The sequence below is a fragment of the Athalia rosae genome, chromosome 2 (genome assembly GCF_917208135.1).
Source record: "Athalia rosae chromosome 2, iyAthRosa1.1, whole genome shotgun sequence".
Lineage (NCBI taxonomy): Eukaryota > Metazoa > Arthropoda > Insecta > Hymenoptera > Athaliidae > Athalia > Athalia rosae.
In genome coordinates this window covers 24,030,296-24,038,934 of record NC_064027.1, presented here as the reverse complement: position 1 = coordinate 24,038,934, position 8,639 = coordinate 24,030,296, and the positions used below count along the sequence as shown (strand labels likewise).

Genomic DNA, 8,639 nt, shown 5'->3' with positions numbered 1-8,639 from the left:
ATTCCGATGGTGTCTGTCGATCCACGTTTGATTGTCTCGCGCCGTGGCCGGTGGCAGGGGGATAAATCCGAGCTAATTTAACCGCGCCTAACCTCGCATTCGAAAGCCTGTGTATAAACCCCCTAACCTGTAGCAGTATGTGGCGGTACGGACAAGCCATTAGCCATACCAGATCTAGGAGCGTCGTGCAATGCATTTGAAGATAATGCTGCAATTACTATGCCTATGCAGGCGGCGTGCCTAACTCCGCAGCAACCCCGATGCCGCGCTGGCCACTACTACCGGCGCGGCGGTACCCGCTGCTCCTCTTCTCTCGCTCTCCATCGCCATTTCCGTCCCCGTCTCCGTCTCTCATCCTTGTGTGCTCAACGTTCACCGCTGTTTAACGTTCGCCATTCACTGTTCAATGGCAAACGTTACCTAACATCCACCTATCTACCCTACTGTATTCTGGCCACTTGTTTATCCGATTAGCAATTATACGTCCTGTATATACCAATGACGGACGCACGTTTGCATCTGAAGGTGACACAACCGGTAAATCTGCTATCACCGCCTTCGTCGATGGCGATCGAGTACCGGTCCCAAAAATCTGGGGTCCTTTTTTTCCATTCCATTTCACGCCGATTCTTTTGGCGATTTGAGGCTGTGAGGAGAACGGGGACCGAAGCATATATCCTCGGCGAGTCGGACTTACGGAGGAATCGAACAGCGTATAATATCGGTAAACCGATGAGATTCCGGAAATAGTCGGTGGTCTACGTAACGGGGGGGGTGGGAGGGGTGATTCGGAGAGCGGTGCGGCACTCGAAATATAACGCGCGGGCACAATCAGATTCTCTCGGTTGTCGAGGTCATAAAAAATTGACCGCGGGGCCAAACCGTATGGGGATATCGTAACCGTATTACCTTCGTTTCCCAACGATCCTGCCACCGCCGCTCCGTATGGGGATTTCATAACCCTCTTCAACGCCGAAAAAGCTCCGATGATTTCGCGAAATTAACCCACATTTTCACGGTCGAATATAAGCGTCCGCCTTCCACTTCTTTTCCTACCCCCGCGACAACTTAACCGAGTAATAATAGCGCGAGCTAATTTCGGAAAACGCGGCTCGCCGATTATCTTTTTTCTTTCTCTCATTTACAACGATTCCGCAGCGAATTGATTCCCACTCAATTACACTACTAACATACAGCGCGGATGAACGGTTTTATTATAGTCCATTCACGGTAATCGTTCATCGGGATTATTTCATGCGTGACGTATGACTCGCGTCACGTGCGACGCCGATTTGGTACGCGCATAGGTGTGTGTGCGTTTCTGCGTGTGCGTTTCCGCGTGTCCCGCGTAAATGCGAGGGTATTTTTAAGTGGCATGCGTCTCTTGTGGGAAAGGTGTTTGATTAACGCGTCGGGACCCGGGAGGGGGAGGGGAAGGGGTGTTCTTTGTGAATCTGCGTCACATTGTCGAGGCATCCGTCGTTCGGTGTGTCGGGTTGAATGGTGAACGCGAAACTTGTACGGTGAAGTGGTGAAAAAGGACAGGAGCGCGACGAAGTGAAAACAGAAAAACGGAAGGAGAGAACGGAAAACGGAAGCCAGAAAGCAGAAGGCAATATCACCGCCAGAAACCGTACCGTATGACGTGTACATATGAAAAGAGTAAAAATGAATCGAGAAATCAAAGGATACCGAAGTACCGAGTCCGAAAAATGAAGTACAAGAAAAACCCGTTATCTTCTGTGAGAAATTCTTTTTTTTTTTTCTCTTTTATCATTCCTTCCTTTGTTCCTTTCCTCCTTTTGTTACTATTCTTCACGCCGATGTCGCGGGACTATATACACTACCGTATAATACACTACGTAACGTTTGTTGCACAACGTGGTATAAAGAAAACGTACAATTGAAAAAAGAGCAGAAGAAAAAAGAAAAAAAAAAAAATTAGATCCAGACAGGGTAAAAAAGAAATTTTACATTGTGAGCGATTGTCGTCAAAAGTTGTGAAAGCTTCGGATATTTAATATCTTTCCTCGGTTTATATTATACAATCGAGAGAAACTCGCGGTGTAAATATCAATCGAATGGTCGTTTTGCGGTCTCGTTTTAATAGACCGTCTTTAGAATTTCTTCCGCATGTTAAGAAAATCGATGAATCTCCACCACCGGCGGGAATTAAATGAAATTGAGAAAACCTCAACGGAGGTGAACGCGTCTCAATTACAACAATATTGCTAAGAAAATGTATGAAGAAGAAAAAAGAAAAAAAAAACAGAAAATGGAAAAGCCTGTTTCTCCGTTATTAAATTTATTTCAGTCTGCCGACCGTTTTAACCTTTTTTGTTTTCGTCTTCACCCGGAGAAGTTAGAATCGAATTGAAATTTCGTAAATGTATGAAAGAGAAGAGGAAAAAAAAAAAAAAAACGCAACAACGAAAAATAGATAAATAGATAAAAAATAATCGAAAAAATGCAATAAAAGGATCCGTCTGACGGAGAAACGGGGGGATTAGGATGGTCTTGCTCCAGGCAGCGCAGCATAGTGAACGTTACATTACTTACCCTTAAGCTTTATTCAATTCCGAGGGTAAAACCGCAATAGAAATTTTAAATCCCAAACGGATGTGTACAAAACGGTAGGAAAGATCTTCTATGGGCAGGGGTACGGTATAGTAGAACAATTTGAATAATTCAATAGCCTTCCCGCGGAGTCCGACATTGAGTTAGGAGAATGAGCGTACCCGAGGGAAGGAACGGCGGGGGAGTAATAAAAATGATGTATAAAAATTAGTGTTACAAGAAGTTAGGAGAACAAGTGAAAATGGAAATACGAGCTTACGCGTAAGTCGAACCGAGGCGACCCGTACACTGTATACGTATCGTTGTGGTAACCTCGCCGCGATCTCTCGAACAAAACGAAATGATAAACTGAAATCTGCGTTTGACGTTTCGTTTCAATTTTTTGGTATCGGTATGCCTACGGGGTTCGGAAAAGACAAAATCTCATTTTAGTTTATTTCAACTCGTTTTAAAGGATGTCAAATATGTTTTTAAAATTGATGTCAGGATTTTTGAAAATACTGTTTTACCGAATTTTCCGCTTTTCACGAGAGCACAATAACACCAGATCGTTAATAACATCGATGTAATAAATAGGTATATATGCGAAATACAAAACGTATATTCAATCTTGAATTATGATATTTCGTTATACGTACCGCGCCTGTACAACCCTGCAGCAGCCTAAATGTACCTGCATAATTACACGAGCGCGGCAATTTATATACTTTATTACACGTCCATGTAATTTTAAACCAATTATAATACGCCGTATGATAATTTTTCGCATTCAATGCTCGAATTCAAAAAATTTTTTTTAATTGGCCCATTAATTTCGACGCTCGGTTGATTTATTTTTTTTCCAAATTAAGAGGAAATTTTTACCCAACGCAACAATTCGAACGCCACCGTACAGCGAAAAACCGGCATACTAATCTACAGCAGGTATAATCTACTTATTACTCGTATATTCTCCTCTGAAATAGGAGGCTAGTATTTCCTCTAGCTTCTAGGTAAAATTCCTCTAAATCTGACGGTACCCACTCCTCAAATATTCAGTATTCCGTTCTCTAATATTTAGTGTATATCAGAGGAAGGCATTAGTATGCAAATATACTGAAAATAAGTATGCCGGTTTTTCGGCGTATTATATAGAGGCGATAAAATGTTTTGTGGGATATGCAGATACGGATCACAATAGTTTAAAGACCGTAGATTTCTCGCGTTGATCGCGTTATACGAACTGCACAGGGGGTGGGGGTTGGGGGAGGTTGCGGTTCCAACAATATAACGTCAAGAATTTGGTATTCAAATATTTGTTCGTTCTATACGATCCGGCCAACTCCTTGTTGACTTTCACCTTATTCCGTCACTCCGCGAGATAACTTACGCTCCGATACCCTCCCCCCCGTTGTAGACCAAACCGAACAAAAGACAACAGACCGTCAGACACGATGGACATGAATGACGCATATTGTTCGACTATGGATTGTATACAACACGTCGTACGTACAACCTCACGGTCACGTGTCTTCGTTAGTTTTACCCCACCTAACTCAACGATTTCGCATGATCTCGTTGTTTATTTTGTTTTTGTTTTTTTTTCTATCGAATATGGCGACTATTCCTATTCGAGTCCCCGGCTACGTCTGCTTACATACGCCGGGGCTTCGCCACCGTACACCCATGTATGTACACATGCTTATACCTCTGTGGCAGTGGAACGTTGGTACTTTATTCTGCATCGGTTTTCTGACTACTCGTGAGCTTACTGACCGTATCTACAGAGGTTTCAAGCGTAATTGGTTGCCTTTTAGTGATTAGTCGAGGAACGGGGTGCAACGGAATTACGAACGTGCGGAGGGGTGAGTGGAAAAGGGGGGGGGGGGGGGGGGGGAAAGGGTATATCTTGTTGAATTAGTTGGATGCAGCTTTGGTAAAGTGGACTTTAAATTGTAAGCGGGTAAAAAGTATAGACGAAAAAGTCAGAACTGCAAATAAAAATGAAAGTGGATTAAAAGAGATGAAGAGCTAATTTGTCAGATGGCTTTTTCGTGTGTGTCTTGACGCGTTGATTGGCTTCAACTTTAGCGTTCAAACATATCGAGTTCCTGCAAATTACAAAACCCTCTAGAACCCACCGCAGCGTAGCGTTATGTCTGCCGAATAATAATTCACCTCATTTCATTTTGTTTTTCGCACTTCTATGGAACGAAAAATGCACAAAAAAAAATACGCGGTATTGGCGTTTCTTCTGGTTGTAAAACCAGCGCCTGAGGTAGCAATTTTGGAAAACTGATGGATTCGTGAATTTTCTATTTTTTAATAATTTAACGCTTTCAATTTATTTTTTTCCCGCAGCTGCCGAAACGTGATCCTATACAAAGTGCGCTGCGATCGATCTGCGAAAAACCTGACGACAAAAAAAAGACGGACTGCAGTTCGTGATCACTTCCGTTCCGTAAGTTCTGATCGGCTTCCGTTTCACAGTATAATGTAATACACGTTATCACGTAAATTCTATTCCTAGATGTGCAAAACTAGTTTCGAACCTCGTCGACGTGGTTCCACGGAAGAAGTTTCTTTCTATTTTATTTTCACATCGCCTCCCGAAGCACTCTCTGAATATACAAACCTGAACTCTATCCGTATAACACACCTACCCTGAGATCAATTACCTAACGTTACATTCTACCGCAGGTATTATCGGTGGACGCGGGCGGGGGGAAGCGGAGATCCCAATCACAGGATCAGAAATATTCTGATGATTCGAAAACTTCGAAGTTACACGTATCGAATGGATAAAAGAAAAATCGAGGGTGAGTAAAGCTAACAATATAAAACAAAAGGAAACAGATCTCGGTGTTGGACGATTCAGATTTTTCCGTTCAAACATAGATCGTCAGAGAATTGCGGACCCTTAAATAAAATCAGCACTTTCGTCCCGCTGTCGCTTGACGTATACCGGGCAACATTTTCCCTTATAGTAGGTATAACCGGTATAAGGTACGAGGAGGTATATAAGGTCCCGCAATATCGGGGATATAGGCCGGGATACACACAAGGAATAGGAAATGAAGGGGTGGTCGGAGGGCAGGACCTACATTTGGGTGGAAATGAAAAAAATTGAGAGAATAAGAAAGGGGGAAAGAAAACGAGCCGGGACCATTTAAAGTTATTAATAGCCACTTCATCACGGAGAAAGTCTTTCGCCCCCTACCCCTCTCTTCCTTCGGAAACCTTCTGCTCTACATATTGCGACTGGAGTTTCATTAAATCGACCGACTAACTGCATCGTGACTAGCATTTTGAATTCACTTCACCGTGGGCGTGCCCCTCTCCCCCCCCCCCCCCCCCCCCCCCACCCCCTAAGCGAACTAGACGAGTTAACTAAGTAAGGTGAGGTTAGCTAATTTCATGCTAGGTCGGGGTTAACCAAGGTCTCGCCTGAGGGTGTTTATGAAACAATTCACGTCTCACCTACCTCGGCTAAGAGGAAAACAAAATTCAACCCCCACCCCACCCCTCTGTTATTCGTATGTGGCTCTATTATTTTCGTTCACCGACAGACAGTCGGTGTATCTGTCTCGTTGATTTCCACCGTTTCCGCCCCCCTCAATTTCGTTCTCCTTTTTTCCTCTTTCCGTTCACTTTGTGTACGTTTCGAAGCGTAATTTAATTCAGTTAATTAAAATGTTCAGCTTTATTTGAAATTAAACTTCAGCCGTGTTGTCCCGGTAACACATTGCGCGAAAATTATAACTCTTGATAAATAGCGATAATGCGTATTTCAGACGAATTCAACACTCAATTACTGGCGTAATAAACATTTGATTAAAAATGTTGTTGTCGTCGTTGTAGTACCCATCGTGTACGAACGAAACGTCCGTTTCGTAGCGATCTTCCCTCCGGAAAATATAATTCGGCGAGGCATCGAAACGCGTTCGAGATTCCGTCACACATGCCACCGCCGAGGGAAGGTGCGGGGGTACAGGTATTTAATTAATCCAGTGTAGATATAGCCTGACAGTATGTTACGTAGAGAAGTTATGGATTCGTCGTATAACCATCACATGCCGTACATGTAGTGGCCCGCACGATATCGCATCACCCACGTATGAATGCATAATGTTCTCTCATGTTAGCAGCTGTGAATACAAACTAACGTGTACTAGGATTGTATCGAGTGGTTGGCTGAGCACGTATCACGTTCATCTTGCCGTAAGACAGCTGCTGTCATACGAGGCTCGAAGTTTGAGACAGTTAATTATTTAGCTCATTGTCACGTTGCTCGTCTTTCCGCCGTCCCGCCACCCGTTGCGACGCGTCGTCGCAAAATTACGTCGGATCAGAATCGGAACGAACGGATCGAACGCTTCTTTTTTTTTTTTTTTCACCTCGATTTTCCATCTGCGTACGAAAAACCAGTGCTCGAACTCGTTTACCGGGAATATCAAAATTTGCTACGTTCGAAACCACATGTGCTCGTTATACTCGCGAGGTGATATGTGTTTTTTTTTTTTGTCACTTTTGAATCAAATTACTCACAGCGTTCGTTATTCGCAATAAAAACTTTCAAATTTAATCAGCGTATGGGGTTCACAGCGGGTACCGCCTACGTAGTTTGCGCAAACGTAAAATTAAGGCGCTTAAATTTATCATTGTAACGTTGTGTGTCAAAGAACTAAACAGCCGTAAGCCCTCGTTGCACGATGAAGTGCTCGCGTTATTGTCGTTTGATACGTAACGTATGTACACTGCGTCAGTTGTTCGGTGAAAATCCCCGGAGAGAAAAGTGGCCAGGTACATCTATATCGTGTTAATCTTTTTAGCCGGTACCCGGACGCTGAGGCCAGCGAAAAACGAAAGAAAAAAATAAAAAAAACGGAAAAAACAAAAAGAACAAGTGGAAATAAAACGGAACCGATAAAAATCATCGTGCCCACGATCCCCCAAATGAAGAGGGTACAGGGCGGAGGAACGTGTAACCTGTATCCCTTTCCCTCCCTCTCTCTCGAAGAACGACATTATACGATCGCATCAACCTTAACAGGCACGAGAAACGCACTAAAATCTTCAAACGACTGCGTAAATTTTGCATCCTGTAAAATAATTGCCTCGTAAATACCGGGCTTTAGTGCATCGCGTCTTAGAAACCTTAAGCGTATAAAATTGACGATATCCTACTACAACCGCCGACTCGTTAGGTCGAATAAAATCAGCTACATGACGGATGTATAATCGGTACGCCCAGTTTTCAGTTTCGTCGAATTCGCGATATCAAAGTCAATTTCATTTCGGACGGTAGGGAGTTGACAAATTTAAAAAATAAATACGTAATCAGATGATTCGATTTACCGCGCTAAATCCTTGCCCGTATAATGGGGGAGAAAAATCGTAAATTAATGGATGTACCGGATGAATAAAAATAAAAATGGTCAACATCATCGGATGGCGTAAGTCTGATTAATTACCCTCGGTCATAATTATGAAATACTGGCAAAGTCTATCAGGTATACCACCTCTGGATTAAAAAATATTGAATAATCAGAGGGATTCCGAAACGCTCTGCGACTCCGCGTAACACGAGCGCCGTTACGCCCTCGCGAAAATTTCGTTACGAACCACAATTATTTCCACGTATAATTCACCGCCGAGAATCGGTAAAATTTGTACAAATCGGCTGTACGAATGAACGATCCAACCGATGAGACGTACGGATCGAATGGAAATTAATTAAAAAAATATTACGTCTCATCCGCTGTAACGAGGGCATCGACCCTTGCGATCCTCGAATTTCACGAGGACTTCGGTCCCCCGATTCGTTTTGTTAATGAACAACTGAAAAGATACAAAGTTTTTTAATTAATTGTTCAAAAATCAGAAATATATCGGATTTTTTTTCTCACTGATTCATTATACAATACCGTAGGTATCGGATCCTCGCCGTACAGTTACAGCGGTACAGTAGAGGAATGAATAAATGAACTGAATAATAATTATTACTTGAGCAGATCGGATCGACGCTGTATATGTCTCAAAGTGTCAAGGTCGGAGCGTTTTTTCCGTAGAATCGGGTAGAC

At 43.0% G+C, this 8,639-nt stretch overlaps 1 protein-coding gene across 1 annotated transcript in view; it reads left to right on the top strand.

Annotated features, from left to right (window-relative positions):
* Positions 1 to 1,480: 1,480 nt before the first annotated feature.
* The window catches only part of LOC105689047 (odorant receptor 13a-like), a 42,576-nt gene continuing 35,417 nt past the window's right edge, over positions 1,481 to 8,639 (top strand). The window contains exons 1-3 of the transcript XR_007276788.1: positions 1,481 to 1,742; positions 4,918 to 5,017; positions 5,257 to 5,375. The gene's annotated coding sequence lies outside the window, so the exon portion shown is untranslated. The remainder of the gene's footprint in view (positions 1,743 to 4,917; positions 5,018 to 5,256; positions 5,376 to 8,639) is intronic.